At 43.8% G+C, this 18774-nt stretch overlaps 1 protein-coding gene across 5 annotated transcripts in view; it reads left to right on the top strand.

The window, feature by feature from the left end:
- The window catches only part of Dlgap1 (DLG associated protein 1), a 796987-nt gene that overhangs the window by 432001 nt on the left and 346212 nt on the right, over positions 1-18774 (top strand). The window lies entirely within an intron of this gene.

Here is an 18774-nt window from a genome sequence, read left to right as displayed (position 1 = left end):
AGTGTCTTCTGTGTCCCTTCTTTCTAGGGAGCCTCCCAACGCGTTTATTGTAGTTAGACCTTAAAAGCATCCTTTTCAGGCCTAAGAACCGCTAGGGAAATTCCCGCCCTCTTAGTATAACAGTCATGGCTGTGGTCGCTAATGAAAGCAAACGAATGAAATAAAGGACTGCACTGTGTGCCACCACCTCTTCTCTGTGAATGCACTTACGTTTTTAGATGCTAGGCAAAGGGACTAAGTAAAATTGATGCTTCACTGGAAGACTGACTGAGAGAATCTTCATGAAGCTGCCCCCTTCTGAGTACAGCAGAGGGATCGAAGCCATCAATTAATGTTGAAGAGACCACTTGACTGCTCCTAATGGCCTCCAGTGACCAGCGCCACAGCTTCCTGCTGATATCTCCAGACTGGGGTGTCTGTAGAGGGCTGAATGTTGTAATTTAAGAGAAGCAGCATTCGAGAGAAAGACGCCGTGTTACAGGGTTCAAGCAGAGGGGTTTTTATGAGGGGAAAAGGATCACTAAAATGGAGAAGGGGAAGGGGGAGACTGGCCTCTGGGGACAGGAGCAGCAGGAGAGAAAAAAAGAGGGGCAGAAAGAGAAAGAGGGAGATATAACGTGTAGTCTTCCTGCCAGCCGCCTGGGCCCTACTACAGTTTCAGCACCCAAATAACACACAAGATGCTATATTAATTATGAAGCTGTTGGCTGTTTGCTTGGTTTCTTACTGGCTAGCTCTGACTTAATTATTAACCCATAACTGCTAATCTGAGTATGTCCACGTGGTCTTCTCTTATTGGAGGAATGGTCTGAACATATTACTTCTCCTGCACCCTACATCTCTTTCTGCTCTTTCCCAGAATCCTCCTCAACTACTAGTCCCACCTGTTGGCCAACAGCGCTTTATTCAGTCAACCAATAGACAACATATACACAGAAGGACTTCCCCCATCAGGGAGGGAGGGAGGGAGGGAGGGAGGGAGGGAGAGAGAGGGGGGGGGGAGGATGGGAGGTGGGCAGAGCCCTTTAAATGTATTAAAGGACACTATATTAATTATGAAGCTGTTTGCCATTTTCTATGGTTTCTTAATGGCTAGATATGACTTAATTATTAATCCATAATTACTAATATATATTTTATAAGGTCTTATCTTACCAAGAATGCCCTCTCCTCCTAGGATCACAAGGCGACTCTCTACTCTTGGCTACATTTTCTCACTTCCCTATTAGCCAACAGTGCTTTATTTATCAACCAATCAGGCAAACATGTACACCAAAGGACATCCCCCATCAGGGGAGCATAGTGAATGTGCACAGGTGGTGCTCTTACTGGCTGCAGCTGAGGACGCATCCTGTCAGAACCCCAAGCACAGGCCAGTACGGATGCTTGAATATACTAGAAGATAGTTGACTTGATGGGTACAACAGTGTTACAGTATTCTGTCTTTACGTTCCCTGGACGTAAAGGAAAGTAGTGACACAGAAAAACCACAGCCTCAAAAGACTAAGGTCCATCAAGCCCATTCCTCGTGCCCCTCAGTTCCATGTGAATGGAAGACAGATTGCAGAGAGGGGTCCTAGACAAGGTCTTAATCCCTCTCATAGAGGATCCCAAACACAAAAGGATCAATAGCCAGGCTCCCTGAGGGTCAGACTTTGCAAACACAAGCAATAGCAGTCCTGGGGAGAGGACTTCTGCCCAGATGCATGCCTTGTGTCCTTTTTCCTGCTCCCAGGTACAAACCCAGAGGGGAAGACTGAGATGAATAACAAGGGCCAACAAGAAACTGCTGTCCCTTAAAAAATTCCAAACGAATCAACCTTGATGTCCAAATTAACTGTGAAATCTCCAAAAAGATTATGAGAAGAAAAAAAAACCCTAAAACTGCTTAGTGGAAGCAGGGTCTTGAGGGTAGATGGAATTAAGATATGGATGGAACATTCCATTTCCAATACCTAAATCATGACTAATATCTGACCCCCCCATGAATTTGGTGACTGTTTCATTCATTTTCATTATTTTTTCCTCCCAAACTATGTTCTTCACAGTGCTAGAGGCCATCCAAAGTTTCCTCTCATATACCCCGATCCCCCCACACCAGCTCCTAGTTCAGTGAGTACACAATGGAATAAGAAGGAGGGTGGTTAACACAGAGAACACATGGTAGCCTCTGAAATTTAAAAAGTCAGTTCCATCAAAGATTGACTTCCAAGGTCAAGTGTGTGTCCCGGTAGAATCTAAAGATACTGAACGTGGGTTTTCCAGCTAGCAGAGCCCACATGGACAATTGCAAGGCAACTTCCATCTCCTTCGTCAGTCCCATCAATAGTCGGTTCTTTGAAAAACTCCTCTGGTAGGTGTTGTTCTTTTGTTTAAGTTAAAACTAGAAGGCGCGAGATGGAAGGGACCAGCGCGATGGAACACGAACCACAGAGAGTGCATTAACCACAGAGTTTATTACAGGATGGGAAAGCAAGAGTGGGGGGGTTGGTAAGAGCAGAGCAAGGGAAGAGAGCAAAGAGCAGAGCACGAAGGCATAAGTGGGCGGGGGTCTGTCTCTTAAGGGGGTCCTTTGCACCTGCGTGCAGACCAGCTCTCATGCAAACCTGGGCTGACCAGGGTACTGCCTGAGTGCATTCTGCCCGGTGACAGGGGCAGGCCAGCATAGTGCCTGAACCTTTCAGTAGGAATTAGCTGCATCCATTCTGCCATGCCTGGCTTCCGTGTTACACCTCATCTGTGTGTTTTCCAAGATGACCTGATGTTTTTTTCTCTGCTGGTTTCATTTCTAATGATCTGAGTCTGGCTAGCTAGTGCCTAGCATTAGGCGTTCAAATCGTTACGGAACGGGTGTTCGGGAGTTAAGAGGAGCCCTTCCTAAAGGAATTTTGTGCACTGGCCATGTTTCTATTTCAAATCCATACCTTTGATTCTACTTTTAACGGTAAGGTAGACCTGGCCAGACACAAGACACACCTCTTCCAAACGTGGCCCTTGTCCTAACTTCCGTTTTTACTGTCAATCCTTCAGTTTGTCATCAGCCACGCCCCCTTGGCCACCTGGGAAGCACAGGAAGTAGAGGATTTGGCTTCCTGGTGACAGCAGGGCCTGAGCTGTTCCTGAGGGTGTTTCTTCAGCCTTCCCTCTTGGGGGCTGGTATCACAACTTCATCCTGGCACTAGCCTTGTGGAGGTTGTCCCCATCTGCCACCAAGCTGCAGAGGATGCAGATGAGCACTTTTTGTTTGTGATTGGCTGGAACTCCGGAGGGGGAGAAATGCTGCGAGAGAACTTTCTGACTCCTGCAGTCTGTGGGAGGTGGAATGCCATGAATTCCCGGGCCTTATCTGTTCACCAGCCTAGCAACACCAAGATGCTGTGACAGCCTCTGCCTCCTGTGCGGGGGCCTTGCAAATGGGGATCAACGGGCTTTTGAGGGAGCCATGCGCATAGGTCCAGAAAGCGGCCTTCCCACCTCTGTGACAGGGTCTATGGGTGTCTGGAGCGTTTTGTGGCAGCCCTCATCACGGGAGAAGTGCAGGTGAGAAAGAAGCCCAGGAAGTAAAAGGTAGGGAATAGAAGAGACTGAGAACACGTGCCCGTGCCGACATAGGCTGGAAGACAGTAGACACTCCGATGTAGCAAATGCGGGATGAGATGGGCCACAATAGAAGAAACAATGGTGCTGGGAGCAGCCACATATGTGAGCTACCAGATAGATGCCTGACTGGGGATTGTACTTATCAGCTGTCCTTTAAAAAGCTAGTCTTTCCTTGGCTGGTCTCAACGTTTACAATAATTAACTTGTGTCTAAAAGTAATCCTCCATCATAAAGGTACTATTAAGCTGCTGTTCAGATGCGTGGGATCTTTGGATGATTTGAGCTGAAACAAGTAACTCTTCCAACTCTGCCCCCAAGACGTCGTTTCCCATGCCAGACTGGTTGCCATAGAATTAGCTCCTAAGTAGGTATTAATTAATCAAAAATCAATTGATGGCTTAATTACAAACAGATTCTCAGGTTCTGCCTAGCCCTGTTGAGACAATCTGAAGCAGAGCCCAGGAACCTAGATTTGACATGTGTCCTAATTTATTCCATGGTGTGGCCCGTCCTTACAAATGACTCTTAACAGTTTCTCATCCCTCAGCTTTGATCCTCAAAGGGGATATGTGCTCAAAGAGAAAGCAGGCGGCTTCTAATTTCCAGGCACAGCCTCCACGTGTGAAGGATAGGGCCCTGTGAAGATGATCCTTCCTGGAGTTCCTTTAGCATAATGGGACAGAGCCAACTGTGATGACAAGGCTGTTCTCTGTTTAAGGCCACCTCCCAGGCTTGGAGCTCAGGTCCTTGCTATTCCTGCAAAGCAACATAGTGACTGCTGTGCAGTCAGAGTGAGCAGGATGTTTGTAGCAGGTTGAAACTTCATGGGGTGAGTGAGCAGGCAGAGACAGAGGTCAAGTCATGGGACTAGCCAGTAAGCTCGGCACAGTAATGGCCTCCAGGACGTGTGAGGCACCATCATGGTCACTTTGGAAGAAAGGATAGGTAATGGAGAAAACAGGGATGACAAATGGTTGGTCCCCTGATCAGATGCTAAGACAAGTTTGGCACGAGCATGACAACACAGCGGGGCCATTTCCAAAACTATATCCAGCATCTCCATTTCAGGGTACCTCCAGGAATGCTGAAGTATTGCTGTTCTTCCTGGACCACGGTGCTGTGTATTTTCTCAAAGGTGCTTAGAGAAGGAAATATCCAAGTGTTCCCTGCTCATTTCATACGCTTTTGTCACCTCAAGACAGCTCCTCTCCCCCTCAGCTAATCCTTATGCTTCTGTCCTTTTTAGATTCCTGGAAGAGGTAGGAACAGCAGGACCTAACTCTAAGGCCGCCACCACCTGAGCAGAGGCCACAGTGTCCGGAGAAGTGCCTGTGCTTATGAAACTGTCAGGGTGAGACTCGTTCACCTTGTTAGTGAAGGACAACTACCAAGTTGCACCCCCCAACACACACACACACACCCAGGGCAGCCTACACAGGCTCTGCTCCTCAGTCCCCCTCTCAAGATGTTAAATGCTAAAAATGAACTAATGCAAGCTTCTAAAACAGACTGCTCCAAAAATGGGCCTCAAGAAATAGGAGTGATGGTTTCATACAAGAGTACTTTAAAACACAAACCACATGGGAAAAGATTTCCAATGTATATGAGAGCAAGGGGCTTAACACGGTGCCAGGCATCTAGTAACGGCTCACCGTTGTACTTACTGTTGTCACCGTTAAGACTGAGCTTTATATAATAACAAAATAGAAGAGAGGTGTTCACAAGCACACAGTTCACAAAAGAAGTGGCTCATGGAAACATCAAATTATACGTTCAACCAAAAAAAATCAATAAGCCATAAGTTAAAATAACTGAACACCACCCCCCCCCATAGAACTGGTCTTGTTTCCTTCCCTCCTGGCTGAAATGATGCCCAGGAAATCCTCACACACCAATGCTTCAGAGATGGCTGGCTTTGTAAGCAATTAATGTGACAAGGGTTCAAGTTCCAGGATGTCCACATAGAAATCGGTGCGGGAATTCCACTTCTAGACGGTTCGTTCTAAGGGACAGAAGAACATATGCAAATGTTTATCCCTGGAGTGTTTCTCACAGTTTTCTGGGGGGAAACTCAGCAGAATACATAGGGCAGTTTGTGGTAGACAATGAAGAGTCACTGCACAGAATCTGATGTTCAGCGGGGAGATACAAACGTGACTCATATTCCTTATTCTCCTGCTAAGACATACATATCAGGGTCTGCGGGGAGAATCCAGTCAATGAAATGCTTGTTATGAAGCTGTGAGGACCAGAGCGCAATTTCCAGCAGTTTCCAGAAGTGGGGGCATTCATCCCTACTACCAGCCCTGCAGAGGCAGAGACAGGTGGGTCTCGGGGGCTCACTGACTAACCAGCCTGTTCTCATCATCAAGCCCCAGGCCCAACGACAGACCCTGCATGAAAAAACAAGGTGGATGCCTCCTGGGGAACAATACCCAGGACCTTCACATGCTCGCACACACACACCGAAAGAATGTTTGCACAGTTTCATCCTCCCCAGAGAGAAATGTATAAAGAATGAAGAGTGATACAGCAGCCCTTCTTGCTGTCTTCCAACCACCGTACTTGGACATGAGATGGTGTCTGAGAACCCTTTTGCTCTGTGTTTACGTTAGAAAGCCCCAAATGCAACTGTGACTTTTGAACTCCAAACCCTAGCATTGAAGGTTTCTGCCTCCTGATTCAGAAGCAGTGACCTCAAGACCCTGCTGGAATGTCTAGGACTGTGGAGGTCACCGCTCACTCATTTCAAATTCATGTCCCATCCAAGAAGGCAATGGGCTACACCTTAGCAGACTTCCAGGTCTTGCCTAGATTAAGTAACAACCTTACTTTTCTCTGGCCTTCCTTCCATCTGAAAATGGAATTATACCCCATTAAAAAAATCTTTTTTTTTTCTGGTGTAAAAACTGCATGGCATAACTCAGCAGAGTGGGTGAGGGCCTACTTCCTGTAGCCAGACTGCCTACGTGTAGCCTGGGTTTTAAGACTTCCCTGCAGCCTTGCTGTGAGCTTGCATGCCCTTTTCTCTCTTGCTCAGTCTCTCCATCTGTAACAGGCAGGAGGATTACTATGTATCCTCCACAGCGCTACTAAGACTCAATGATCAAAGGCATCTGGAGTCCTTGCAGCTATGCCTGCCTGGCACGTTGTCATCATCGTGTAGTTAATTATTTTTATTGTATTACTGGGTTTTTGTTTTTTAGGTTTTGGTTTTTTTTTTGGTTTTTGTTTTTTTGTTTTTTTGTTTTGGTTTTCTCTCAATCTGTTCTGAAAATAATAGCTTAAAGTGGTTTGTTCCAATCTCTTGTTTTGAGAGCTGCTGATTTGGCACACTCCAAGAGCCCCTTGAACCACAGAGTGCAGAACATTTATATATGGACACTGTGCTGCTTCCCCACGGTTGACTTGGAAACCAAGACAGCTAAGTGGTGACTATGGGTGGGTAGTGCGCACAGAGTGAATACGACTGGGAAAGTAGTGGGTCGGACACGGTGGAGCAAGACCACGTGACATTTCGCGGTGCCTCTCAGAGCCACATCAACTTAAAATTCACCAATTGTTTCAGAACTTTCTTTTTCCCCCACTTAATGTGTTCAGACACACTCGGTGCACCGTCAGCAACAGAAACTGTGAAACGTGAAGCCAAAGGTAAATGTGGGCTCTTGTGCTTTTAACGAGAATTACAAAATGGAATTCCAGCATGGCCCCTGGAAAGATAAATTTGCCCCTGTGTTCAAATGTCCTTGTAAGCAACAACGCTAAGACACCGGCATGATACCTTTTCATGGCCAAAGGAGATGGTCACGGGTCCTGTTTCACTAGCCGTATACTGAGCTTCTTGAAAAAACGAGAAACCAAAAGATGCTGGTGTTGTTAGAGGAAGTTCACCTTGAATGTCCGGATGGGTTAGGGTGAGGGTCAGAAAAGAGCAGTGCAGACAGAAGGCTGGGAAGGAAAAGGAAAAAGAAAGTTAGGGCCATGGTGGGGCAGTATAATCTAATAAACTCCGCAGAGTACAGAAAGTCTGCAAGCAGTATGGAGGCCAGCCATTTAGAGTGGAAATACCCCACCGCGGATGAGTGTCAAGGTCTTCTACTTTACTGGGTTTGCAAGTCAGAGTACCTCAGCTTCGGGGGAAACAGGCTATTGTGAAAGGGAAGAGTGCTGTCATCGGAGTACAGGTCCACAAAAGTCAAATTGAGTCTACATTGTATTTTTAAAAATGTTCACACTGCGTAATGCTATAATGCTGCAAATCCTATTCCTTAATAATAAGCTCACATGCTAGTAGCCTTTGTAATTTACCATAGTCGAATTTCATATCAGGACACTCTGACTGTAGCAGGATAATTCAGTCTTGCTTTCCTTATCCTACTAGAAAAAAGTGCATTTTGTTAGCACCTAAATCCTAAATTACATGTATAGCTGAAGGCCTAACATTTAAAATTTCTCTGCTGATATGATAAACATTTGTTTAGGCTAAGGAAAAACCACAGCAGCTGCTTCACTCATACGTCAATGCCACACATTCATGACTCATGTTGATACAACAGCCATATATCACATGTAATGGGGAGACAACATCCCTCACCTGGCAAATATTTATTTTTCCAGGCTTCGATGCTGGGAAGTGTGATTACATGTGTTCATTCGAGTCAGTAATGTGCCATAATTTACCTCTGCCTCTGAGTCTTTCAATGAGCCCTTTGCACAAGAAGACAACCCCATGATCCTGAGTCAAGGCATCGGTGTTTGTCTTTTTTAGAGTTCCCATTGCTGTAATGAAACACCATGACCAAAGCAACCTTGGGAGGAAAGGGTTAATTTCAGCTTATGCATCCTCATCACAGTTCATCATCCAAGGAAGCCAGGACAGGAACTCAAACAGGGCAGGATCCCAGAAGCAGGAGCTGACAGAGAGACCATGGAGAGGTGCTACCTACTGGCTTGCTCATCGTGGCCCTCTCAACCTGATTTCTTACAGAACCTAGGACCACCAGTCCAGGGATGGCACCACCCACAATGGGCTGAGCCTTCTCCCCCACAATGGGCTGAGCCTTCTCCCCCACAATGGGCTGGGCCTTCTCCCCCATCAATCACTAATTAAGAAAATGCCCCGCATCCAGAACTTATGGGGGAATTTTCTCAATTGAATTTCCCTCTTTTCGCATAACTTGTGTCAAGTTGACAGAAAGCTAGCCAGTACAGAATCACAAGAGTTGTAAAATATAATTATGTGTTCATTCAAAGACTCTGCTACCTCCCTCATTTAGCATCCATTGATTAGATATCCCTGAAACAGTTTCCAGAATCTGTGATCTTCTAATAATGAACTGATTGCATCTGCCTTCATTATTAAGATTACTGATTGAGTAGTAGTGAACATTCTTCCTCATGTATTTATTCTTTTATTTATTTAGTTTTGGCTATGTATTCTTCAAGAACATTTTAGCATACTGAGGTTTGGGACCCAGGTCTCATACATGCCTGACAGCCACAGCTTTGGACTGAGTATCTTTAACTTAATAATTTTGTCACTTAAATTTTCCAAATGAGCTGCCTTATCATATATGGTAGGAGGTGCACCTTCAACCAAACCCCTGAGTCTTTCTCATGTGACCTGCCTCATTTTTGAGCTTTTCTATACTTTCCTATGGAAGGAAGCATTGTTTATCTTCCTTTCTGTGGCTCCAGTCTAGGAGGAAGCCATTTCTTCAAGGAGCCCTATCTCCAGGCATAAACGATTGTTAGAATCCAAGCCCAGGATTATTAAGTTATCACCATAGGATCCTACTGAAGCAGAGTTAAGAAATATGTTCATAATGTACGTATTTATGCGTGTTGCAATAGTGTGGATCTTACATGCCTCCAGGGGGCCCATGTAGCAAAGACTTGGTCCCCAGGCATTGTTATTGGGCGGTAGTGGAACCTGTAAGAGTCAGGACCTACTAGGAGAAAGGTAAGACATTACAGTTCCATCTTTGAAGGGTTTTTTTTCTCTCTACCCAACTATAAAGTGAACAGCCCTCTTCCCCAATGTATTCCTGCCATGATATGGTGCCTTACTCCACCACAGAAGCACAATCAATTGATTGTAAGTTGTATTATGAGCCAAAATAAACTTTTTCCCCTTTTCAATTTGACTTATCTTGGGTATTTGTTACAACAACAGCATGGTGCACACACAGGTGACACCTGCATATACATGCATATATCTGTCCATATCTGCATCCATATGTGTCTAAACCATTAACTCAGATGCGTGATTCTCCCCTGATGGGGGCCAGTTTAGTCACAGGAAAGATTAGGCAATATGTGTAGACATATTTGGGGGTAGATGGGAGTTGTTACTTACTTCCTGTGCATAGAAGCCATGAACATGACTAAATATCCTATAAACTGTAATAAATCCTCTTAAAACAAGATGTTACTTGGGTGTTTGGATCCTTTTTCTGAATACTGTTAATGTACGAAAGCAACTTGAGCTCATTGCAACCAATATGCTTTTCTAGATAAATATCTTATTCCTAAGGAGTCTCTTTCCATAATGTTCACTCTTCCTTATACTTAATAGAGCAGGTTTTTAAAAAATTCAAAGTTGTGATAATGCCATAGTGGCCCAGAACTGAATCAGGAGGCATCAGAAAACTGTTGGCTGGACCTGAGAGTAATTATTCAGGATTGAAAGCCAGTAGTCAACTTTAGGGATGGGCTGGGGGGGAACTTTTGCTTAGGGGATACAGTACTAGAGTTTGAATGGTGGGCCTTAGATATCATAAAATAACCTACATGGGAACTTCTTAAAGTAGATAGACTACCATCAGGGGGTGTGGTAAGAATAGTGCAAAATAAAATCTCCCACACTCACAGCTAATACTTACATTCGTTCTTTATGACTTTACAATTTTTTCTATGACTATGTTACTAAATAGAAATCCAATTGAAAAACAGACCTTTATAAAGCAACAGCTGCTGAGGGGGTGATGTCACTATAGAATTGGATATGCTGGGGTGTATCAATAGTAAGGTACATATATAGTATGCATAAGACCCTAGGATCAATCCCCAGTTTCAAAAACAAACCAAGAAAACACGGAAAGAGGATGTCTTTTTCCTCATGTCCTTGGTGGAAGAACTTGAGAGAAGAAATTGCCACACTGGATTCTCAATCCCTTGGAAAGGATATGCAGTAATTATAACTGCAATGAAATGTGTCAGACTGTATCTGAAGGTCAAATGCCTACCATACCCAACACTGTAGGGGCAAAGTTTGTGCAGCTCTTCATAGGATCTGGGCAAAAGGGCCTCACACTGTACAGGGAGGGCATGAACCAGGTCACCATGAGGTAGTGGTTGTTTTTGTGGTTTCTATAGATTTGAGGTTTGTTGATCCTAAAGGCACTGGTGTGGTGATATGCTTTGCAGAGAAGCTTCTGGTATCATGAGAGAGTGTGGGAAATGGAAACAAAATCTGGAAAACCTCAGGGAGGGGGTCAGAGGAAGACCAGGTCTTGAGGCTGTGGGATGTCCTGTCACCAAGGAGCTCACACACGGGAAGATTGGTGATGCTAGTCTTGTTCTCCGAACACTTCATCTAAAAGCTCTCCTGCATTTTCCTAAGCTTGTTTCTGGGCTAGCTGATCTGCTTCTATCTACTCAAGATGATATAAGCTTGCTTTCTGTTCCTTTCTCCTGGGCCAGTGGCGATCCTCTGGCCCTGTATGTGATAGGAGATGCAGCCTTGAGTGCCTCTTACCTTCATTAGACTCTTTGTGTGCAACATTAGAACCCCAGGAAACAGTTCCTGCTTTTCAGAGTGTCTCTGGTGCCTTTAAGTAACACACAGAGGAAATACCCTGCACATGTGTCTCAACTCTGAGGTCAGGCAAGGGGATCATGTTTTCTCCCAGTGAATTCAAGCTTCGAAGTAAATATGATTTCTTTGTGTATCGACATTGTATACACCACCATCTCCTTTAAGGTATTTCTGCCCCAACTTTATGTTATCGTGTACTTTTGTAATTATAGTTGATAAAAGTGAATTAGCAGTAGGGTAAAATGTATTCAAAGGATTAACATTAAACCAGCAAGATCCCCATTTTAATACAGAAGACTGTAAAAGATCTACATTACAATTATTTTCAGATAGCAAGGGAAAGTCTACACAAAATTGACTTCACTAAAGCTTAAGAAATTTTGAAATCTTAAAAATGACAGTGATTTTTTAAATTGTGCATGCTTGTGTGTGTCTGTGTGTGTGTGTGTGTGTGTGTGTGTGTGTGATGTCATACATGTGGGATTGTCAGTTAAACCTTTTAGTCCACAAACTCTCCTTGAACCAAGAGGGGACCAAACTTGGGTCTGGCGTCATCAGGCCTAGCAGCAAGTACCTTTATCGGCTGAGACATTTTGTTGGTCCTAAAATGATATTTTTAAACCAAGTTTGGGAGAACTTTTATAAACATGCTATGAAGCAAATCTTAAAGTGAAATACTTACAAATAATATATAAAATCAAACAAACATTTAAAGGAATAGATGGGAAAATGTATGTATAATATAGGACTTGTAAACCATTATTTTCCAAAAAAGGTCACAGAATTTTTACTAATGAAAAAAATCAACATAATATAAACATGGACAAATTTTGTTAGTAAAATGTTACAGAAGGAATATAAAAATGGCCAATAAACATGAAAACTGACTGACTCCTCTTCACAATAAAATGAAAGTTAAAACTAGGAGGTATTTTTAAAATTATATGACACTGATTTCATCAAACTAACAAAAGATGATATGTAGGTTGGTCATGTTCAGAAATGGTAATATTAGGGAAATTTTCATTCTTATATACAGCTGTTGTGAACAAAACCATGATTTTTTAAAAGAAATGTGATAATGTGTATCCAATTTTATCTCTCCATATCCTTTTATCCCGAAATAACTCTACATGGACTAATTTAGCCTATGGAAGTGGATACTTACGAAAATATGCATGTTGCATTACTCAGAAATGACTCAAGTAAAGCAAAGCTAGAAACAATGAATGGCTCTCCATAAAGGACCAGTTAAATTGTGACAAATGTATTGAGTGAAATAATGTGTCACCATAAAAAAAGATACTGTTATAGGGATGGAGAGATGACTCAGAGTTTAAGAGCACTTTCTGCTCCTACCAAAGACCCAACACCCACATGTTGCATCACAACGCATAGTAACTGCTGTTCCAGGAGATCTGTTCCTGGACATGCAGGCCAAACACTCACACATATAAAATAAAAAAATAAGAATTAAATTAAAATTTAAAAGGTATGCTATCAAGGGGTTGGATATATCTCAGCTGGGATATCAGTTCTCTGCTGTGCACAAAGCCCATAATAATTTGATTATCCAGCATCCCATAAGCACAGTAACACACACCTATGAAGGTGAGGATGTAATTGTATCACTAGACCCAAGATAAATGATAAATGGGTGTTTTGGGGGGAACAATTATACAAAAAAAATACAAAGAACTGCTGGAGCATTTCCCATATATATATAATTTGACTATGTTAAAGTTAAAACCTTTCTTTTTATTTAGACAGAAAAGAGGAGATAATGGGGGAAGTCCTTCTGTGTATATGTAAATAAAACACTATTGGCCAATAGGGAAGCAAGACAGGTGGGACTAGGAGTCTAGGAGGATTCTGGGAAATGTAGTGAAGAGAGTCCTCACCATGAACTCACAGGAGAACAAGATGCATCAGGATGATGTCCTCGGAAAGATAAGTCCTTATAAAATGTATATCAGTAATTATGGGTTAGTAATTAAGTCAGAACTAGCCAATTAGAAGCTGTAGCAAACGTCCAACAGCTTCATAATTAGTATAGTGTCTCGTGTGTTATTTGGGGGCTGAGACAGCAGCGGGATCCAAGTGGCTGGGGGAAGACTACACGTTACAGTGTATTGCTGTATCTCCTCACAGGAAGTGAGGTACTATAGATATGTTAGTTGTCTCGCTCATTGTTATCACCAAATATCTGACAAGAAGAGTCTAAGTGGAGGAAGGTTTTCTGGGTTTTTTTGTTTTGTTTTGGTTTGGTTTTGGGTTCTTTTTAACCCACAGCTTGAAGCCGCAGTCCATCATGGCAGGTGGTGGATCTTTGTGCATAAGGAAGCAGAGAAGGGGGCTGCCATCATTCATTTTGTCTTCCCCCTTTCCCTTCTGTGTTCGTTCTGAGCCCTTAGTACCAACCACATTCAGGGTGAGTCTTCTCCCCTCAGTTAACACTGTCTCCATAGCCTGCCGAGAGATGTCTCCTAGCTGATTCTAAATCCAGTCAAGTAGACAGTGGACTTCCAACCATCGCAATAGGCAAAGCCATTCAGTTAGCAGCGTGCCCAGCTATTGTAGCATGAAATCACTCTGGATTGCTGGTCTTCTCACGTGGTAGCTCACTTGTGTCTCTACTTGATAGCAAGAGTTTAACTTCTTTCATGACCAATGCATGTCCAGGTAGCATTGTAATTAGGGTCACCCCCACCACCACAACCACCCCTTGTGCAAAATTATCAGTAGCTCCCTCTTACCAATCCAGTCCAACCAGAATTTAAAGTCATTCACAGTTTAGCCTCAACCTAACTTTCCGGCTTTCTCTTTCAAACTCATCAGGAGTGTCTATGCTTTGTGTCCTTGTGGTGAAATAAAGGGATGTTAGCTTACACGTGAAAACTTCTAAGCATGGATGGTATGGACGCGCTCAAGAGATTCCGTACTGCTAAGAAAGAGGAGCAGATCTGCCCACGGGAACCATCGAACAAAGCTAGGGATGCGTGGATTTTGAGTGTTTCCCGGGCGGCACAAAAAGAGTTTGAAATTGCCCCCATGTTCTTATGAAACTGAGTGCCAGAGAGAAGTCTAAGGCACTTCACCACTATTTTCCTATTTTCTTGCAGCCCTGAGGATCATACCCAAAGCTTAGCACATACCAGCAAATTATCTACCCGTGAGCTACGTCCCATCTCATCAATCTTTCTTGGTGATCAATTCTGTGTATATTTAGGAGCCTTCTTAAGATGCCATTGATACAATTTTGTCACACCTCTTCGTGTGGCCCAAACTGTCCATATTCCCTTTGTGCCTGACGTACACAGACTATGCCTATGTCATGAGAACATTGTAGAGAGTCAGTACTAGCTACTATTCTGTTTACAAGTCCCAGGCTATCCATCATTAATAGTTGCCACATTTTTTGTTTGTTTGTTTTTCTTTTTTATTAACTTATTTTTTACATTCCAATCCCAGTTCCCCCTCCCTCCTCTCCTCTTGCTCCCCCACCTCCTCCCATCTGCTCCACGGAGAGGGTAAGGCCTCCCATAGGAAGTCTACTAAGTCTGTCCCATCATCTAGTTGAGGCAGGACCAACGCACCTCCCCGCCCACACACCCCTGTGTCTAGGACTGGTGTTTGCCACATTATTATGACCTCTGCCCAACCACTTCAACATCATAGTTTGCTGTGGGATGTTTTTCCGTATGCTATGAATATGTTGTTCGCATTGCTGGATAAATAAAGCTGCTTTGGCCTATGGCAAGGCAGGATAGACCCAGGTTCAAAATCCAAACAGAGAAAAAGGTGAAGAAGGGGCAGAGTCTGGGAGACTAGAGGCAACTGCCAAAGAAGCAAAACATGTAGCAAATGAGGCAACGCCATGGCCACATAGTAACTAATACAAATGGGTCAATTTAAGTTGTAAGAGCTAGCTAGTAATAAGCCTGAGCCATCAGCCAAACAACTATAATTAATATTAAGGCTCTGAGTGATTATTTTATAAGCAGCTGCAGGAATGGTGGGTGAGACAGAAAAGTTACAGCTACAATAGTTTTCAACCATCTGACCCTTTCCAGCTCTTTGCCTCCAGCTACTCTGGTCCAAGGTTTTTGTCACTAATACCTCTTGTTGTAGGCAACTTGTTGGCTCACCTCCTTGCACTTTCCTCTTGCTGCCTCAGACCCTCAAAATGATATCCTCTACATAGAGAGAAAACGCTTGGGGCCATCTGTAACATGGGGAGAACCCTCTCCTTTGGCCAGAGATGTATGCAGCTCAGTAATAGAGCATTGGCTTTGCTTCTCCAGAGGTCTGGCTTCTTCAGTCCTCAGCAAATACAAAAGGAAGGGAGAAGAAGAAAGCAGGTGAGAAGGAGGAAGGATTCTTTCAGGAGACAAAGCCTAAAGAGAAAGAGAAAAAAAACCTACTTAATGTCTTCACTAACAACCTCTCACTCCCAAATCTGAAGTTCTGTGATTCACTCCTATTCGGCATCTTATGACTTATGACTTTCACGCTGTGTTTCATTTTGAGTGGCTTGTTGCTGACTCTCCCCCCCCCCTAATTGTTAGAGGCTAAAGAAGATGTGGCAAACATCTCACAGAATTTCTCTATTTCACAGAAGACACTGAGGCTCAGAGACGCTTAATGGCCTATCCGGTTATATATTCATTTAAGACTGTGAGTGTCCTCCATGCTCCTTTCTCCCCTGCTCGGAAATTGTGTTTGGAACCTCAGTCTGGAGTGCTTCGTTTTCATGGCAACAGACACGATTCAGGGAGAACAACAAGCACACACCTCATCCACGAGCCTGCTAATAGCAGGTACGGTGCGCTTCAGCCTGAATAGAGATGATTTCAAAGAACCAAGCGAGAGCAAGCGTGCGGGCTGTCAGCCTCGTGGAGAATGCTAATACCAGGCACCTCCTTCTCTATCAGATCCCCTGTTTTACTCATGGTAAACATAAACTGGTAAAGCATCCCTCTTTAATACTGGGGGTGACTATAAAGGAGGGACAATGGTGCTGCCTCCTTAAACCTGGGGCACCAAACCTCTTTACATTCATCAAAATCAGCATCCTACATCCCTAGTCTAGAAGAGAAAACATGTTCTTCGCACAATATTGTTTGCTTGAAGGTTTATCTCCCCACACACACAAGTATTGATTTCGATATATATATAAATATTCATATATTGCCATATATATGTACATATATATATATACTTTAAAATATAAGCAGGCCAAGTATCACTATTCTTATTACTCTGGAAGAGTGTTTACTATAGAACCTGTATTAAATATTGCAGAAAAAAACCCTCACTCAAACTATGAGCAACAATTGTCTCAGCCAAAGTCTTCTCTTTTATAGTTTCTTTCAATTTTATCTTATTTATTTATTTATTTATTGGGGGCATGTGTGCCGCAGGGTAAGGGGTATCAGAGGACAGCTTTCAGGAATGGGTTCTCTTCTTCCTTCCTCCATGTAGGTCCCAGCGATTAATTCAGGTTTTTCATGATTGTTAGAAGGCACCTTTATTTGCTGAGGCACCTTACTAACCCCAGAAGTCTCTTATCCTACAATTTAAGGAAGTGATAGTTCAGTGAAGCCTTCCCTGGGAGCTTAACTAAGCGCATGTCGAATGATGTCACACATTTACAAAGATTAGTATACGCCGCTAACCCATAAAAACATGTAGATTGTAATATGGAACATTTTAGGAGATTTCCTCCAGAGATGAGGACAAATAAAAGAGTTATGGAAGTGCCTGGGAGATGGATATCATGATCCTCGAAGTACAGTCACCGCTCTCAGGTGGCGCTCCAGTCCTGCCAACTTCTTGCCCGTGGTACGAGAACAGGATTCCATCGAATCACTTCTGGACCCCTAATGAAAAATGCCTGTCTTCCCCGGCATTTACTTGTATTTGCTGTCTGGGGTGTTCGGTGAAGAGCACGTAAGGCAGAACACCCTTATGCTCCCTCTCTGCTCTCCCTTCCTGCCCGTCTTCTCCGGGCACACCCCTGACAAGCATCTGAGCTTGTTCTCCCACACCCTGCTATAAGCATCGGCTCCCAGATGAGGTGAGGGAAAGGCAACGTGTGGAGACTGCGTAGCCAGGCTTCCCTTACTGGCTTCCTTGTCCTCACCCTACACCTAGTGCATAGCTGGGGTCAGGTACTGTATCTCTCTATGTTACAGTCTGAAATCTGTAAGACAGGGAAATTGGCGGTACTTACAACACTGAAATTCTTCTAGTGATTTCATGAATTAGTAGGTATAGAGAACTCCAACAGGATGTCTGAGACAGACACTTTTGTCCTTCAATATGTCTTGCTTGATTAACTAGCCAGCCGGCAGGCACTGTGGAGAACAATTTCAGGAGTTTGAAAGACTATTATTATTATTAAGTAAGTACCTAGTGTACTTTATATAGCATTGCTTACCACTATTATTGGATTTAGGGGCCATAGCCTATGCCCAGAGATTTAGTGAATGCAGCACAATGGGAAAAGGACAAAGAGATGCAGTAACTCCCCAAGTCTGCTTTCTGGGGGGTACTGGGATGAGGTCGCTGCTTAAGTGGAAAAGCAGAATTATGCATGTGTTAGCAGTTCTGGTCAAGTTGTAGTCCTGCCCATCACTGGCCCTTCTCTGTTTTGGCTCCACCCTCCAGTGAAGTGGAAAATCTATAATCTCTTTCTGGGGGAAAAGTTTCCCTCTGGCTGGCCCAGGCTTTAGAAGGTTTCCTCTTCAAACATGAGGTTACTTAGGGAATTCCAATTTTGGGGGGTGGAATCCATTGTTTCCAATAGTCTGATAGCCAAAGTGAGGGAACATGGGAGTTTCTTTGGCATGTCTCCATCCTTACCAGGCCAGTGACAGGACATCCTTGAGTGTTAATTATAATAAGTCTTGTACCATTCCATTTGGTCATTTGCAGATGTTGGTCCAAATCTAAGGAAAAGATCAAATTTGCGGGTGATATTGACAGTGCTAGAGAATGTGGGAATATAGCCCGGTGGACAGAGCACTTGCCTCACAGGCGTGAAGCCCTATGTTTGGATTCTAGCACGCCGTAAAACGTACAGTCCCAGCACTAGGGAGATGGAAGCAGGTCAGAAGTTCAAGGTCGCCAGGCAGTGGTGGCGCACGCCTTTAATCCCAGCACTCGGGAGGCAGAGGCAGGCAGATCTCTGTGAGTTCGAGGCCAGGCTGGACCGACAGCCTCCAAAACAATACAGAGAAACTCTGTCTCGAAAAACAAAAACAAAAACAAAAAAGGAAGTTCAAGGTCTTCCTACCCAGCAAGTTCAAGGTCAGCCTAGGCTGTGTGGGACTGCCTCGCAATAATAAAAT

This window comes from Mesocricetus auratus, unplaced genomic scaffold (assembly GCF_017639785.1).
Source record: "Mesocricetus auratus isolate SY011 unplaced genomic scaffold, BCM_Maur_2.0 Super-Scaffold_100010, whole genome shotgun sequence".
Classification (NCBI taxonomy): Eukaryota; Metazoa; Chordata; class Mammalia; order Rodentia; family Cricetidae; genus Mesocricetus; species Mesocricetus auratus.
This window is presented reverse-complemented; position numbering and strand designations above follow the sequence as displayed.